The 18,986-nt window shown below is 38.9% G+C and overlaps 1 protein-coding gene across 1 annotated transcript in view; it reads right to left on the reverse strand.

Moving 5' to 3' along the window:
- Positions 1-18,986, reverse strand: part of ST8SIA2 (ST8 alpha-N-acetyl-neuraminide alpha-2,8-sialyltransferase 2) — a 98,975-nt gene that overhangs the window by 60,936 nt on the left and 19,053 nt on the right. The window lies entirely within an intron of this gene.

Below are 18,986 nucleotides of genomic sequence, written 5' to 3' on the forward strand. Positions count from 1 at the left end.
CATCTTCCTGTTTTATACCTTGGTTCATATGGATCAGAGTCACTGAAAGAATCATCTCTGTCACATCTTTCAAGGAATATTTTATGGTTTGTAACATGGAAGGAAGCAAACAAGCATTTATTAAGTGCCCACTGTGCTAAGTATCTTATTAATATTCTCCCATTTGATCCTCATCACAGCCCTGGTATGTATGAATGGGAGATACTTTATTGGAGGAGGAAATTTAAAGCATTATTCTTCTCTGTTGAATCACATTTGTTTATAGTCAATAAGCATTAATTATAGTGGGATGTTATATATTCTGTACATCTTACAGTCACTTGTATGATGAAAAAGTCTACTCTATTGTAGAATTTCGCTTATGAATGCTTGCCTCTTTCCTTCTGATATCTTCATCAAAGATGCTCATGATATGTATGGGGACTGTTTTCAAGGTTTTTTTTTATAGATTGAAAAGTAGGCATATGAGTCAGTAATCATTGATTTTTCAGTTGTCTTATTTGAGTAACAGTCAGGTTGGAGATTTTTCCCCCCACACTTTATTATTTTTCCCTCTTTCCGTGAGAATTGATCCCCCAACACCCTCAAAACTATGTCACCACCAGTATAGATTTCTTCTATGTAAACTGTCTATTCCAGATTCTTTTCATATCTTTTTTTTTTTTTTAAAAAAAGAGTCATTTCTATTTCCTCCAAAAGCACATCCAAGACTATGATATTAGACTCCAAATATGGTGACTCCACAATCATTGATGGAGAAAAAGGTTTATTATAGAAATACTGACAGATCTTTTCCATTTCTTGTCTGTCTGTTGTGCTCCCTTCAATTTCATGCTTGAATGATCTCAGGATAATCTGCCTTAATTGGATGTATTACCAAAGCTGTAAAATTGTTTTTCTTACCCCTGCTTCTTATTGTTTTATGAGGCAACACTGCTTATAATGTTTCACCATTCTCCTCTATAAGATTTAGCAAATAAGTTTATATTCTAAACTTTTATTGCCTTAAGCTGTAGTATCTTTCTACTCAGAAAGATGATCAAGTGTTTTCTAGCAAAGGTGATTTCTAGGCTCTTTTGTCCTCTTTGCAGCAACTGACTTAAATCAGTTCAACTTACTTAGGAAAGTATGATAATCTAATAGCCGGTGTCTATGTTTGTTCTTGTTTCTCTTCCCCATTTTCGGTATCACTAAGTTGTTTAAAGGCTCCTATTGCCACAATTAGACAACTTAGTTTCCCATTTTTATTTACTTCTTCTGATGTTATTGATAGTGAACATTACTTAATGAGTGAGCAGTCTGATTCTACACAGTCTTCTGATTCAGAAATTACTCCTAACAATATCCTGTAATGTCTTATTGTTTAAGATATAGCCAATTTCATTTTTTGTGATGTTATTCAGTGCTAATTATATCTAGTACATGCTGACTCTTTTGAAGATACTATTGGTATACTATAAATATAAGCCTTTAGTGTATTCTATAAACCTTTGAATTTTTTGTTTCTTAACCATAGGTTATATTTCCCACTATGTATTTCACTGACCTCCCCTGTGATTGCCTTTGCATTGAAGTTATTTCTCTCTCTCTCTCTTTCTCTCCAGACATACATACATACATTTCTATAGAGCTTAAATGTTTGCAAAGCACCTTATAAATATCTCATTTTATCTTCACTAGCCCTGTGAGATAGATGCATAACCTGTACCTGCCCCCACCCTTGTGCTGACTAAAGCATGAAACCACCCCCTCCCCAAATTTTCCATCTTAGTTCAATACACACACACACATATATGCACACACATGCACACACAGAAAGGAGGTATTAATTTCAAGGAAATTATCAAGGTATTTGTAGAATTTCTCTTTATCCTCTGAAACAAGTTTGTTTTTTTAAATGCAATATGAGATGACCAAGTATCCTATGAAATGATCTTTTTTGTTATCTTTGGGCACATGATAAAATCCACTGCAATTATTCCTTACTTCTCCAAGAAGATCCAGTAAGCCATCCTTCTACTGAATTGTAAAAACAACCTTCCTATTAAACCATCATTAGAATTATATGTTAAGTTTCAATTTTTAAAATGCTGTATTTTGTAAGAATGAAACTAGAGCACCTTGGGAAACGTCCTCTCCTGTAGTTGGCTATAACAGAATGACAAATCCACAAGAGAGCGTTGTAGAGAAGTTGAATGTAAGCTCCTTGTGGGCAGAAGCTGTTTTTCAATTTGTTTTTGAAACTCCAATGCCTGGCCCAGGACCTTGCACAGTGTTTTCTCAGTGTTTGCTGAATTGGATTAAAATAAATGAATCTGGTAATTTCAATTAGTTTTATTTGTAAATGAGCTCTGGTCACATTAGTCATATCAGATGAGATATTTGTAAAGCACGTAGGCCAGTGTCTGGCACATAGCAGTGGCTACATAAATGCTTGTTCCCTTCCCTTTCCCAGTGTCTTCCTTTCTTAATTATTTCCTATTTATCCTGTAGCTTTCTCATTGAGAGGGACAATTACTAAGGCATAATAAACCAAAAATCATGCAATATATTGGAAAAACCAATGGGATTTGGTATTGGGAGAACCTAGGTTCAAATCCCAGTTCTTCTTACTTTTGTATTACTTTGAGCAAAACTTCCCTTCAGTGGGCCTCTGTTTCCCCAACTGTAAAAACGAGAAGGTTAGACTGGATGACTCCTAAGTTCCCTTCTAGTTCTAAATTTCTATGATTGACTGATTTATTGAACCAAGTACCCTGGTCTTATAGCTGTAACTTTAAATCCTGAATCAATACAAGTAGATAGGTTCTGGCACAAGCAGCTTCTGGGAGGGACTGGAAATGAAGCTGTCCTAATCTGCCTTTGACTAGAAGCTTGATCTCTTTGTTTAAATACCCAAGTCAGATGGGAGTGAGATCCTAGGATCAGGTAAGGGAAAGGAACCAGGGATTGGAGTGCCCTATTAGACTGTGCCAGCCAATCTAATCTGAAGCATGAACTTTACTTAAGGTTACAATAGAAACCTGCAACCTCTTGTGTTTATATATGGTTTGTATGCGTGCTTCAGTGGATTTTTTTTTTCCAGTTGCCTAGTAAAAATTCCTTTGAAAAATGCTGACTTTCAGTTGAACTAGGAGGAAAACTTAAGAAAAAAATTTTTTTTTATGCTTTGGTCAGCACTTGGCAGGGGGGTGGGTAGGGACAGGATATGCACCTAGATCACAGGGCTAGTGCAGATAAAATATGGCAATAAAATGAGATATTTATAAGGTGCTTTGCAAACATTAAACTCTATACAAATGCCATTATTGTTATTGTTACTTCTACTACTACTGCTGCTACTGCTGCTGCTACACTTAGTAGATGAGTATAGTGGTGATGATAGCAAGTCCTGGATCATCTTCAGAGCTGGGGAGATTAGGTGAGTTGAGCCAGATAGTGACTGAGAAGCAAGAGGTGTTTAAGAAGGGAATGACTGACCACTTCCTGGTATATTTTACATAGGATTTGTAATTTGGGTAATAATAATAATAATATTTTACATGCATAGGATGCTATAAGGATTACAAAACACTTTCCTCAGAACCACCTGTGGGGGTAAATAGTGTAGGTATTTTTAGTCCTCATTTTACTGATTAGGAAACTGAGGCTAAGGGAGACAAAATGATCACAAAGCTAGTAAGTGTTAGAGCCAGGATTTGAACCCTGTGATCATACTTTTACCATATACTGCCTTTAGCCTACCAGGATTAGGGTGGATGATCTTTGTGGTTCCTTCTAATTTTGAGACTATGATGTGATAAGAGTTGAGGCTGGCAGTGAATGGAGGAGCTCCTCCTTGTTGCCACTTTATTTAGCTCATGATCCATGTTAGCCTGTCCAATTCTCCTGGAAAGGCACTCTACATATGACTTTGACAAAGCAGAGTATTAAAGGGGAGAAAGGTGAAAATTATCATTGAAGTTGGCTCTGCTGTAGACTACACATTTCTGGTGTCAATATGTACAAGATTCTGATCCATCACAGAGACTTAAAGGAATAAAAGGCAAAAACTTAATCCCACTGGAGACTTGTTTTCTAATCTGATATCCCTCATGATTTGGAAATATTCCCTGAAAATTCATTTAAACTTTTCCTTGTTTCATTGCAGCTCCTTATTCTTATTTAAAGTATTCCCTTCCCCTAAGCCCCTACCCTCTTGGGACTGAAATAACCCCTCTATCACTCAGGATCCAGTGAAATTAGAATTGGTGTTGAGGTTAATTGTGTCTGGAAGCCCAAACTGTCCAGGGGTCTACCCAGGGCACTGAAATAATGGGTATCTGTGATTCTCCAGAGTCCTGCCAGATGGGACCTTGTGCTCTGTCTGTCTGCAGGGCAGCCCAGGCTCTTATCCTGCTTGAGGGAGAACAAGGTCAGGCTGAATGAAATTCAGGAAGAATGACCAATGGATCATAAGCCCAAAGACTGGCTTGGCATGGTATTTTAGGTCTTGACTTTCAAAGCAGAAGCAGCAGACTTGAAACAGCCAAAAGGTTTCTGGAAGTGCTCTGGAATATACATGGGTTTTTATTTTCTTGTTGCTTCTCAGTGACAGCAGCATCAACTTGACAAGATGCTTATTCGATGAAACCATGAAGATGGGGTCAGAGGACGAACACAGTTACCTAAAGACATGCCTTTTCACGGAGGATTTGGAAAATGACTAGCATCAGAAAACGAAACCTGGGCATAGTTACCCAGACACGTTTGTGAGGGGCTGTTTCTAGGATCTGTTGACTAAGCAGCTAGAAAAGTAACCACAAGGGAAAGCTAACCTGCTTTTCTGACTGGGAATCATAACGAGCACATTTTCCTCATCACCAGCCATCCTTCTCACTGGTTTTTAGCCTCCAGTCCTTCCTATCTGAGGACATATGGTTCCAATAAGTGCTGCCGGCATTAAGTCCAACCAGAAGGAATTGGAATAATTCTCTATCTCTTAGGTTTTCCAGCTGAGACCATCTGACATGCTAGCTTTGGTGACAGTTTTGGGTAGACAGTCACTTTATTTTTTGGTTCAGATTTGTGACTTCATCAGTATAGAAGAGGGAACTCCCTTCATAGAGACTGAAAACTCTTTCATAACTTATTGCCTTGAAGGGTTCACCTGTGACCACTGAGAGATTAAATGACTTATGGTCACACAGTTAAAAGCTGGACTTGAATCCAGGTTTTCCTGATTCCATGGCTGGTCTTCCATCTACTGTCTCCCACCTCTTTTCCAAGTCACATAGATGGAAAATGCCTCAGGGCTCCTGTTTTAGGACATAGGAAATATGGGTGGATAAAGTTCAGGGCTTAGGTTTTGTTTTACACTATCAAGGGGCAAAGTGATTGACTTAATTGACCATTACATCCACATTTCCATTGTTTAGGGATAGACATAAAAGTGTATGGCTTATCCAGCCACTTAGCTTTCCTTCTCATTCCCTTCTGCCCCTTGTTTATAAACACTGATGTGGACACCAAAGGTGGCTAGTGGCACAGAAAGGGGAGACCGAAATTGGTAAGTTTTGCATGTGTTAATATTTCTGATAAATTTCACCAAAAAGGAATTGGTAGAGAAGGGGGTGGAAACTAATGGCTAAGGCTTTTGGTTTACTGGAGAATTTCTAGAGAATTGAAATTCTCTATGATACTACCATGAAGTTGAGATAGTACAAAGAAAAATTCAGAGAAAAGGAAGAAGAGACATTTAATTACTGGGCCTAGACCACTGGAACAAAGGGAAGGCACCCTTTTCTAGCAGTTTCAAGGAAAAAAATGTCTAATTTTTTTTTTTTTACTACTTTATCTTAATTACTTTAATAATTGTGACTTGGTGGCCAAGATGGACAAGGGATAGATGAATTAATCCTAGACTTCTCCAGACAATACACACTCTCAGGAAACATCTAATGTGAGTGAAATCCCTTCTTGGATGTCAAATTGGGCAACTACTTTTGGAAGGTATTGGTAGGAGGAAGGAATAAATTCCCCTTTAACTGTCACAGTGGATCTAGTATCTTTGTTTGCACTTCAGTAAATGATTAATTTATCCAATGCTCTCATGAGAATGAGATATTTCCTCAGCTACAGCTTAATGAAAAGATCAAGGTTATCCATTTTTCTTACCCCTGATCTCATACTATCTTTGTATCTGTACTCTTCACTCTGACTTGGGTTGTCCATAGTCCTGGATCTGATAACTAACTCATGGGATGACCAGGACCAGGTCACATCATCTCTGAATCTTAGTTTTGTTCTTATAAGACTTAAACCTGAAAGGGATCTTAGAGGTCATTTATTTCAATTCTTTCATTTTACAGATAAAGAAAGTGAGAGTTTAAATGACTTGTCCCACCCCCAGATGTATGTTTTCCCTGCTTAAAAGTGAGAATACCAAACAAAATTTGCATTTCCTCTGATGACATGAGGTCATCATTATGAACACTAATTAAGGAGCTCTAATACAATTACCAATTTCTTTCACAGATATGTCGAAGGTAAATGGTAAAAAGGAGGGCTATTTACTCCTCCACACCAGACCCATGGGTCATCTCCAGTAATCCTGCTGAATTTCTGGTCACCGAATCCAGATGGCTCTGGAGGAGAAAGTGAGGATGATGACCTTGCACAGCCCTCCCTCACTCAAATCAAAGTTAACTTCAAGTCATATCATCATTTCCCTCCTGCCATAGTTCTCTTCAAAAATGAAGGACAAACACAACCAGTTAATCAGCTAACAATCATTTATTAAGTGCCTACTTAATAAATTAATAAAATTTACTAATTTTTTTGCCAGATACTGCTAAGTGCCAGGGACACAAAGAAAGGGAAAACCAGTCCCTGACCTTACAGAACAGACATTCTAATAGGGGAGTTGTTGTTCAGTCTTTTCAGGTATATCTGACTCTTTGTGATGCAATTTGGGAATTTTTTGGCCAAGATACTGGAGTGCTTTGCGATTTCCTTCTCTAGCCCATTTTACATATGAGGAACTGAGGCAAACAAGGTTAATTAAGTGACTTGCTCAGGGATGCACAACTCGTAAGTGTCTGAGACCAGATTTGAACTCACAAAGATGAGTCTTCCTAATTCCAAGTCCTGTACTCTATCCACTTTGCCACCTAACTGCCTCTGAAAGGGGAGGGAGTATGTAAATAACTGGGTAAATATAAGATACATACAGAAAAAATGGACAGTAGTCTCAGAGGGAAAAGGCACTAACAACTAGGGGGACTAGGAAAGGCTTCTTATAGCTCTCTCCTATATTTAAAAACTAAAATGAGCAAAACACCTCAAACATGCTCTTGACTTGAAGAATTACTTGATGGATATATTTTAGGGAAGCTTTCTTTTTGTTTGGTTAGGAATAGATGACTGCTAAGTCCCCACCCAACTCACAGATTCTGTGATTGATCGAGTCATTTTACTAATGATGATGATGATGATGAGCAGAGCAGAGCCCTGCCCCACTCCATCGGAGACCTCCTTCCGAACTGATATTGAACCCTAAATGACTATTTTGGGTTCTGGCCAGTCAATGAGTTTCATCTAATTGTTCTAGAATGTACGTCCCACTTCTCTATCTCCATACCTTTAGTACAAAGGTAGCATGAGAGACTTCATCAAATGCTTTGCTCAAAATTAGGAAAACAGTATCTACAGCAATCCTCTGATTTGCCAGTTTAGTAATCCTGTCAAAAAGCAAAATAAGGTTAATCTTGCCAAATTTTTCTTAATGAAGCCATGTTGGCTCTTTGTGACTGAAGCTTCTTTTTCAGGCAGTTTACTAAACATCCCTTTAAAAATAAGTGTTGGAATTTTGACCAGAATCAAAAGCTTGTTCATAAATTCTTTCAGGTAAGTGAAGCTTATTTTTTAAATGTCAAAGTTTTATCTTTATTTTAATTATTTTGACAAAGTTCACCCACCCCCAGATGTATGTTTTCCCTACTTAAAAGTGAGAATATCAAATAAAATTTGCATTTCTTTTGATGACATGGGGGTCATCATTATAAACACTAATTAAAGTGCTCTAATACGATGAACAGTTTCTTTCATAGATATGTTGATGGTAAATGGTAAAAAGGAGGGCCATTTACTCCATAAAATGGCCTCAGACTGTTTTGTTATAAAGAATTAAAATGTAGACAGAATTAATAGGTTTTTTTTGTAGTTCTTTTGTCACCTTCATTTGTTGTTAGCAGTCATTCTCATTACTGTCAATGTGTCCTGCTGCTGTAATCTGCTGCTGTAATTTTACACATAATTAATTGACTAGGTAAAAGCCCAAAGGGGTTTCTACCACTCCTATGGAGTAAAGTACATGGACTTAGTGACAGCTCCTCACTGCTGAGAGATCTTTTTGTTGACTTTAAAGTTTTTGTGTCCTATAGGATTGAGGCCATCAGAAGTCTGAAGTGAAATGAGCATTTAGGGCTTGGAAGGAATTTAGATGAGGCAGGACTTTATTCTTATGGGCACCACACGCTCTAGTCTTGCATTTGAGTTGAGGGACAGGATCAAGACCTTGTGTTTTCTCTTACTTGTTCCCCCTTTCTCTTCTAAAAGTCTATATGTAGAATCACAGAATGTGGGTACAGGAAGGTATCTCCAAAAGGCCATCTAATCCATCCTATTACCTCTGGATGGCACTGCATTCAGACTGTTCCAGGTTACCACTGTCTTTTGGTGGAAATGGGTAGGGAGAATATGACCTAGGATTTGTTTACTTACTATATGACCCTGGAAAGTCACTTTACCTCTGCCTGCCTCAGTTTCCCCATCTATGAATGTGGGATAATAATAACACCAACCTCCCAGGGTTATTATAAGGATAAAATGCAATAATAGTTATAAAGTGCTTTGCAAACATTAAAGTGCTACATCAAAGCTAGCCATTATTTTTCTCTGCCCCAGCCCTTCCCCTCATATTTTGGTTGTTGCCCTTTGTTCTCAAAGAGGACCAAAATGACATCACTATGCTAGAGTCAAGTTAACTGTCCAACTGCCTGACCAGACCAATACGAGCTTGGAATGTTCTGCCACAGGTGGGGCACAAATAGCCCATGTGAACATTTGCAACGGATTCTTGAAATTTGTATATCTCATGTTTCTTTTGAGTACTTCAGTTCTGCTTTGCTTACAGAGCACAGTACCTTCTCCAATGTGGGCATGCCATGCTTAGTGCCATGTCACACAATCAATTTCAAAGTTCTTTTTTTTTTAATTTTAAAAAAAATTTTGGCTTTTTGGAGGGCAATTGGGGTTAAGTGACTTGCCCAAGGTCACATGGCTAGTTTTTGTGTTAAGTGTCTGAGGCCGGATTTGAACTCAGGTCCTCCTGACTCTAGGGCTGGTGCTCTACTCACTGTGCCACCTAGCCACCCCAATTCCAAAGTTCTTAAGGGAGAACCTGACACCTCAAATTATGACTTCCACATACATTATTAATGGTCCTTCAAATACTCTGATTCCATAGTTCTTTATTTTCCCTTTACCTCCACTCTGTCTCAGCTACACACAGAGAGAGTCATACCCCTAATCTTGCTATCACCCACAAATGTTTACTTCCATGTTCATGAATTCTCACAGTCCTTTATCTTAACCAATATATTTTATCATCGCTAACCTTGTACTTTATTTTCACCTGGACATGCAATGCATTTACCACTCAATACTTTCTCAGACTAACACTCTTGCACTGATACGTTCTCCTTACTTGCAATCATAAACTCTTGGTGAACCAGTTCAAACTCTATACTATTATCTATTCTTGAATCTCTTGTCCCCCTGTTCTATCACAGATCACACTTCACCAAACACCAAACCTGGATCACTGCACCTCCTTTACTCTTACTCATGTACTGTTTAATGGAACTGGTAGAAGTCACAAAACCATATCAATTGGGTTCACTACAAATTCATGTCATCAAACCTCAGCTGGGGCCGTATAGAAGCAAGGCAATGCTTCTACTCCTCTCTAATTGACTTTCCACCCTCTTCACTATGGAAGATGTTTGCTTTTCCAATCTTCTTGGCTTTTCTCAAACATCGTCAGCAGCCCTCCCTGAACTGTCTCATCTGAGGACCTCGATACATATTTCACCAAAATATTGAGCCCATCCTCCAAGAGCTCTTTCTTCTTCCCTTCTCTTCCCTTTCATCCCTCTAATACTGCCCCTCTCTATCTCCTCCTTCGATGATGATCATGTCATTTTCCTCAAGGCCAACTTCTTTACCTCCACTGTTGAGCTTATCCTCTCCTGTCTTCTCCGGCAGATTGCCCTTATTGTCACCCCTGCTTTCCCTCTAATAGTCAGTTCCTTCTAATCTGCTAGCTCCTTTTCTGCTGCTTACAAATATATGTCTCCCATTTCTTCAAAATCCTTCACTTGATCCTGCCATGCCCACTATATCTCTTCTGTGCTGAACTCCTTGAAAAAAATTGCATAGATCAGTTACTCCACTGCCTCTTTTCTTTCTTCTAAACCTACTACAATTTGGTTTCTGACATATTCATTTGAAACGGTCCTCTCTAAAGTTACCAATGATCTTCAATCACCAAACTAATGCCTTTTATCAGTCCTAATCATGCTTGATATTTTTGCAGTATTTGACACTGTTGATCACTTTCTCCTATTGACTTACTACTCCCTCCTCTCCTACTTGACTGACCTCTTCTTTTCAGTCTCCTTTTGCTGGATATTCATCCTTGTCAAACCCTTTGTGTATGCCCCTCAACATTCTCTTCAGGGTACTCTTGGCTTTAGAAATACAGTCTCCCTTGGTCATCTATCAGCCATGAGTTTAATTATCATATACCCAGACCTACCCAGTCCTACTCTTTGTTTTGAGCTTATATCCCACATCTTCAAGTGTCTACTGGACATTTTGAACTGGATTTTTCATGGGTATCTCAATACCGAATATTTCCAAAATGGAACTTCTCTCTTGAATTCTCTCCACTGCCCAACTTCCCTATTAGTGCTGAAGGTATCATCACCCTCCAAATCTCACAGGTTCAAAACCTTGGTCCCCTCTTTAACTCCTCATTCTGATACACCCCCTATATCCGATAAATTTCCAAATCTTGTCATTTTTATCTTTACAACTTCTCATACTATATTCATACTTCTCCTTCTTAGTCCTCTTGACAAAAGAACCACAGAGATATTTTTACTCAAGGATCCTGTGATTGTGAATTTCAAATGAGACATAAAACAATGAGACTTAGATTTACCAAGGGTACTTGTCTAGGCACAATGGCAAAGAACATGAAATCAATCAAACAAATAATCAATCAAGCAACATGTCTGCCCTAAATCAAGGGTTCTTAACCTGTTTTTGTGTCATGGACTCCTTGGGCAGTCTTGTGAAGGCTCTGAATACATTCTCAGAATGATGCATAAAATTAAAAAAAAAACACAGGAAACCAATTATATTGAAAAAAATTATCAAAATTATTTAAAAATACCCTTCAATATTATGCACCTGAGATTGAGTCCTCTGGAAATGGAAGAATGATTCCCTACAGATAGTGAGGTCCTTCACATGTTCTTATTCATGAATAATATAGTAGTGTTCAAATCAAGACCAATAGGGCCTCTTCTATGAGGTCTGTGACTCCCCTAAAGAGATTAGCCTAACAATCCACACAGGAAAAAAGTGGTTTAATAATGTTCTTGTCTAGACGATGATGTGCAATTGGATGGGGACCCATTAGTTTATTTATTAGTACATATGTTCTGGACAGGTACTACAGATACCCATAATTGAACAAGAGAGTACAGACTGAATAGTATTGAAGTAATTATGTAGCACTTTCAACTATCCCAGCCTCCTCAAAGACATAAAAATCCATCTAATACCCTTTTGATGATGCTATATGGCTACAAATCACAGAACACCACAATCTCCAAAGAATCCAAATTGCTGATGACTCAAAGAGATGCATAGTGGGTGTATAAATAGGCTACAGCGTATTACCAATGATGACATGCATATAGTAAGTGGTGTAAAAGGTATCATTACACAATTGGAAAAGAAGGTAGATTTGTCATGTAGTAAGAGTGAGGGCATGATGGCTGAGATACCACCTTGGTATAAAATGTTAAAGACCCTGAGGAAAGCTTCCAATGCAATTTGTAGATCTTTCATAGAGGATATAGTCCCATAAGAATCATTCCAGGAGAGAAGGCATTGATGGGTTTTAATCTGTTCCATCAGAGTGAATACCTACATTGATGAAAGCATGCACCCATTGAAGTATTGAAATAATCATTTTCATTATCAGAACTCAAATCAATAGAGTGCTTTGAAGTTTACAAAGGGCTTTCCTTAGAATAACTGGGTGTGGTTGCTAATGCAAGTGATATTATACCCATTTTAAAGATGAGAACACTGAGGCATAGAGAAGTTAAGTGACTTGCTTGGGGGTACTGTAATGTAATGCCATGGAAAGGCAACTTCCCAAGGTTCAGAATACCAGCATAGGTGCTCTCCATTTTACTCAGTAACAAACCAAGAACAGAGAAGATCAAAACATGACATCATTCAAAATACAGCATTTACTAAGCATGATTAAATAATCTCCAAGTACTACCCCACCTCAGGACCTTCCAATCATTCAATCAATTACAAAGTTTCTGTTCTAAATACTTCTCCACCCCTAGGCTGTACCTTCATTTGGTCCATCACAAAGCACAAAAAGGTCAAAAGTTCCCCACCCCTGGATCACAATTCAATCTACCCCAGAGTTACATCAAGTTTAAGCACAGCACTTAATACTCAAATGGAGGTCTTTTCTTCATCTTGACAGGAGGCAAGTTCTCAGCAATCTTAGTTCCTGGGGAGACAAGGCTTAGCAAGGCCACAAGATACATTGCCAGTCCCTTCATTAATTCATCCTCTGTCTGTAGAACAGTCCTAGAACCCCTGAAAACATTAGCAAAACCCTCTCCCAGGATTTCTGTAAGCATACAACAAGAAAATCCTTCTTCAGGGCTTCTGAACCAACAGAAAGGTTCCCAGACCCCTGCAACAACAGCACTGTCCTTCACCAGTGGACAGTGTTCACTCTCTGTCTGCAGGACAGTCTCAGGATCTCTTAGCCAACAGCCAGGTTCCAGGACTTCTTCAACAAAAGGACTATCTTTCATCAGTGGGCAAATCTGGCAAAACAACATCAAAACAGACAGACAAAGTACCAGCAAAACAGCCATGTCTCCTCAGTCCTTGGCAGCTCAGGGGGCAGGTCTCAAAAGTCCAGGGCAATTCAAAGTGGCTACCAGCAATTCTCTTAGTCTCTCTCTCTGCCTCCACGAGGGTGCTGCTTCCAAAAAGTTCTTCTGCCTCTCTCTTGTGTCTCTCCAAATCTACGTCACCAGCTCCTCCCAGTTCAGGACTCTCTTTTCACATCAACAAGTCCATCCCACAGGTGGGATTAACAAGCTCTGGGTTTTAACACAATCAGTTTGAAAACCAAGCCAATACAGGGGAATCTTTAATTGCTATTACTATCACAGGTACATAGCTAGTAAATGAGGGAACAGAGACTCGGATTCCAAGATTCTTTCCATTGTACCCTACAGCCTCTAGATATACCTGTATGAGCTTTTATTCAAAATTTTCAGAGAAGGAAGGAAAACACGGAAACACCTACTATGTGCTAGGCACTGTGCTAAATAATTTACCAATATTATCTCACTTGATCTTCACAATAACCATAGGAAGTAGGTGCTATTACTATCCTCATTTTACAGTCAAGGAAAGTGAGGCAGACACAGGGTTAAGTGACTTTCCCAGGGTCATATAACTAATAAGTGTCTGTGGTTAGATTTGAATTCATGTTTTCATGATTCTAGGCCTAACATTCTATCTATTGTACCACCTACAAGACTTGTTTTAGCATATTCTGATGTCTCATAAATTTTGCAGCCAAAAGCTAACTTTTATCTAACCTTTGTTCATTCATTTCCACTTAATCACTTCTTATCCTTACCTTAATCTAAATATTATTCTTTCCCCCCCCCCCAATATCCTGTTCAATCTCTCCATTCTGGTCTCTCCAGGAAAAGAAAAATAAGTGCCAAACAATCTTTTGAAGAGTCTTGCTTGTATTTCTCTATATATTCATGCACTACTTGTCTTGACTTTGAAAATGGAAGCCATTTGAGACAGAGTGACTGTATTTTGTGTACCATGCACAGCCCTCTGGAAGGGTCAGAATAAAAATCATCATCATATAGCCCAGGAATCATCAGTTTCTCTTTCTCCCAAACTGAAAATCCTCAGGAGATTAGACACTGTGCTAAGTAATGAGGATACAAAGAAAGGCCAAAAAAATAGTCCCTATCAAGGACTCTTAAGGAATTCATGGTTTAATAACTATGTTCAGACAAGATACAGGCAGGATCAATTGGAGATGATCTCAGAAGGAAGGTGCTAAGTTGAAGGGGGATGGGGAAAGGCTTCTTGAAGAAGATGGGACTTTAACTAGGCAACAACAGAAGCTAGGAGGAAGAGATGAAGAATATTCTAGGCATGGGGGATAGGCAGGGAAAATGCCTGGCACTGGGAGATGGGGTGTCATGTGCAAGGAACAGGCAGGAAGTCAGTGTTACTGTATCATAGAGTATCTGGAGGGAAGTAAAAGCATAAGAACACTGGAAATGGAGGAAGGGGTCACTTATAAGGGCTTTAACAGCCAAATAGAGGATTTCATATTTTACTGTGGAAGCAATAAGGAGCCACTCATGTTTACTGAATGGAAGGGGCTTGATATGGTTAGACTTGCCTTGTTTAGTGATTAGAGGACTAGCCTTTGAGTCAGGGAGTACTGGGTTCAAATCCTATCTCTAACACATACTGACTGTGTGACCATGTGACAAAAAGGATTAGTGAGACCTGAGAATGATTTCTAGCCTGGAAATTAGGGGAATTGAGTTATCACAGAATATTAGAGCTGGATAGAGTCTTAGAAGTCATTTAATCTGATCCCCTACCTGATACATGAATCCCATTGTCCACATGGTCCACTGGAAGACTCCAGTGTGGGGAATTTATTCCCTCATGTCAAACATGCCCAGTCCATTTTCAGATAATTCTGTTAGTAAATTCTTTCATATATATGTAAAATGCCTCTCAGTTATTTCCACTCAATGGCCCTAATTCTGCCCTCTGGAATGGCATAGAAGTCTCTTGCCTTTTTTCTTTTTTGCTTTTTTGGAGGGAGGAAGGCAGGGCAATTGGGGTTAAGTGACTTGCCCAAGGTCACATGGCTAGTTAAGTGTTAAGTGTCTGAGGCCAGATTTGAACTCAGGTTCTCCTAACTCTGGGGCTGGTGCTCTATTCACTGCACCACCTAGCCTCCCCTGTCTACTGCTTTTTCTACATAACAGTGCTCCAAATATGATATGCAACTATAACACCCCACCTAAGTTTTCTCTTTTCCACACTAAATATCCCTGTTCCTTCAACTAATCCTTATGTGACTATATATTGATATATACTTCCCATCATGGTTACCTTCCTATGAATATACTCCAGCCTGTTAACATTCCACCTAAAATATGCCTCCTGGAACTAAACACAATACTCTAGGTGTTTTTTGAGTTTTGATAAATGCAATCTGACAATTACTTTTATTTGTCTTGACATTTTACTGGGATTAATGCAGTCCAAGATCATGTCATTCTTGTGACTCACTATTGTTGAGTTTTCAGTTGACTGAAAACCTTATCTTCTCCCCCCCCTCACCCCCCGGAAATGATCCCTACCTTAGTCTTTTCTCCCCCTTCTAGAGGTGTACTGATAAATGTTTAACAATTGGCACTCTGAAAATGCAGGATGCACTTTTTTAGTTTAATCTGCATTATTTAAATTTTCTCCATCACTTTCTTAAGTCTAGACAGTCAACAAGACAATAAATCAAGCTTTTGAATCATAGGGTTGGCTGATTTCTATGGTGTAAATGCTTTTACTGAAAGTTTAACTAGAGAATTGGCATGAGAAGGCTCTAGCATACCCCTGCCCCAACCCCTATACTTGGATCTTCAATATTTTAACCTAAAAACAATAATAGCTTGCATGTATATAACACTTTAAGGCTTGCTTGTAAAGTGCCTTACATTTGTCACCGCACTAGAATTGAAGTATAGGAGTCAATGCTGAACTCCACCAAAATCAATCTTAGGTTCTAGCCTTGTATCCATCATTCTAGATTGTTGACATCTTTTAGGATCAAAATTCTGACCCCCCCCCAGTAGAATAGCTATCTCTCTCAGCTTCCTGTCACTCACAATTTGATAAATGTATATCATTCAACTCATAAAAACATTGAGTGAAATAGGTCTGAGTACAGATCCCTGTGGTTCAGCACAAGAGACCTTTTAGGCTGATAGAGTTTTATTTATCTATATTGGGAAATAAAACTTTAAAAATTTATTGTGACCAAATTATGTCAGGGAATCAGCTGACATAGATTTATTAATCCATACTCTTTAGCTCCTTAAACATTAAAAATACTATCATAAGTGAACAGACTTTGTCAAATGCCTTGATGGAATCTGGTAAACCCCTGATCTGCCAATATAGTAATTATGCCAATAAAGAAAATGAAGTTAGTCTCACATGACAGGTCCTTAGCAAACCCATGCTTGTCCCTAGTGATCACTGCTTTTCATTTCCAATTGTTCATAAGCCATCATTTTAATAATAGGTTGTAGAATTCTGATGGGGAAATCATACTAGATCAAGGTCACTTGCCTATAGTTTCAGGGCATTAAAAAGCAGCATAGCATCATTTGTCTGTTTTTCAATACCTCTTCTGTTCTTTGCAATTCCTCAAAAATTATTGACATTGCCTGCCTTCAATTCAGAAGACAGAGGTGAGTGAAAGGTATTCATAGTTAGGGTTCATCTGAAAAAATGGAGGAGGCTAGTCTTATATACTGTGAATAAAGTTGCAGGTACAACCTGTTCACTGAACTAAACAAAAACTCTGTTTGCACCCAGATCCTTTTCCTGAATGGATGGCCATTTTGGCCTTGGGCTATTGATTTTCCCTGCTCGCTCAGATCCCCTTGACTCTAGGTAGCTAGGTGCTTTTACCATGTTACCTAGGCACATCTCTTTATCTTTAATCTCCCCAGATTTTCTAGATTCTGTGTTTGATGATCTGGTCTTTGATCTCATCTGGCCTTGAGGAATTCTGATTTGTCTTTCTTGCTTCAGATCTTCTTTTCCTATTCCCCATAGCATTGTGCCTCTAAGATTTCACCTGACACCATGAAAGATTTCTGGTAACCCCACATCTCTGGATCTGCCTCCATTGCTGCAACCTGGATAGAGATGGGAGGAAGGGAGCACCAGCTCATGGCAATCCAGAAATCAATCACATTTACAACTTTGGTTCTATACCCTAGGGGCAAATCTTGACTTGGCCAGGCGACCAGAACTCATTTAAGGCTCTTAAGTCTTTTCTTACTGTCTCCTCATCTATCTTGGACTTAAAATCTCTTTTAGCCTTCCTCTTCCCCCCACCCCCACCCCCATCACTGGTTCATAGACCTAGAATTGGAAGGGGGAAAGGAGGGAGAGAGAAAGGAATAAGCATTATTCCTTTAGGGAGGTGAAGCTACCATTGAGTCCAATCCCTCATTTTACAGAATCCTTGGGAGGTTAAGTGACTTGCCAACAGTCACCTAGTTAGTAGGTATTTGAGGCAGGATTTGACCCCAGATGGCCTACTCTCTAAACCAAAAGTGTCAAACAAAATGTAATTGGGAAATAGATTTTAAAATAAATAAAAATATAATAGAACAGAGATAATACTAATATGTGGTTTTATAAGTCAATTTGTGACTGGCAAGGAGCCTTATGTAAGCCACCATTTCTCTTTGAGTTTGACACCACTGCTCTGTTCACACTGCCTTTCTCTCTTTCAATCAGAAAACCATTCTTCAAAACCACAATGATAATGAGTCACAATCATATAAGTGCTTTAGGTGGTTTCCTCACAAAAACCCTTGAAGGTAGGTAGTGAAAGTATTATTGAGAAGATAAGGCAAAAATAATTTAGTTCTGCTTCTTCTTTATCTGTTTACATAATTCCACTCAGCCAAAATGAGGAGCTGACCTCTTCTTCATTCTTTCCCTTCCCCAGACAAAGCTTTAAAAAATTCCTTTTTCTTGTCTTTACCAAATTTATTTGTTTATTACTTTACTTTTTCTTTTTTTTTTTTTACAAGCCCTAGCTCATTCTGGACTTCTGCTTTCTGACACTATTCTTATTGGTCTGTGTAAAGAATCTTTAGGATTCTTCCTTGGTGATATGCCATTTTTTTGTATGTGCCTTGTATACTTTTAGCTCCTTGTAAAGGTATATTCTCTCTAAATGAACCCTTTTTTCATATAAGGATGTGGGGCAAAGTCCCTTTCAGACTTTGAGCACCTGGGTTTGCAAGATATAAGGGGTATGAGACAGTGCACATGAAAGGTCAGGAAGTTGAGAAAATGGGCAGTTAGATGGGTCAGTGGATAGAGTGCCAGGACTGGAGGCAAGAAGTCCTAAGTCCAAATCTGGCCTTAGACACTTACTAGCTATGTGACCCTGGGCAAGTCATTTAATCCTGTTTGCCTCAGTTTCCTCATCTGAAAAAATAAGCTGGATAAGGAAATGACAAACCACTCCAGTATCTTTGCCAAGAAAATGCCAAATAGGGTCATGAAGAGTTGGACACAACTGAACAACAATGTCAACTACAAAGGGAGATGAAGTTGTTCTCGGGTGTGGATAGACATGAAGTGACCTTGGACAGTGCTCTACAGTAGGGTGAAAAGTAGAGGGATCATACCAGAGGGGCTCATGTGTGGGGAACAGGTGTATATGGGCAATCCACACCTCCTGTGCTGCAGGATCTTGGAGCAAGATGTTTTGGTTAGTGTTGTTGGTCTGC

This window comes from Petaurus breviceps, unplaced genomic scaffold, assembly GCF_028583685.1.
Source record: "Petaurus breviceps papuanus isolate PSGF00001 unplaced genomic scaffold, PetGlider_PUasm1.0 37, whole genome shotgun sequence".
NCBI classification, from domain to species: domain Eukaryota; kingdom Metazoa; phylum Chordata; class Mammalia; order Diprotodontia; family Petauridae; genus Petaurus; species Petaurus breviceps.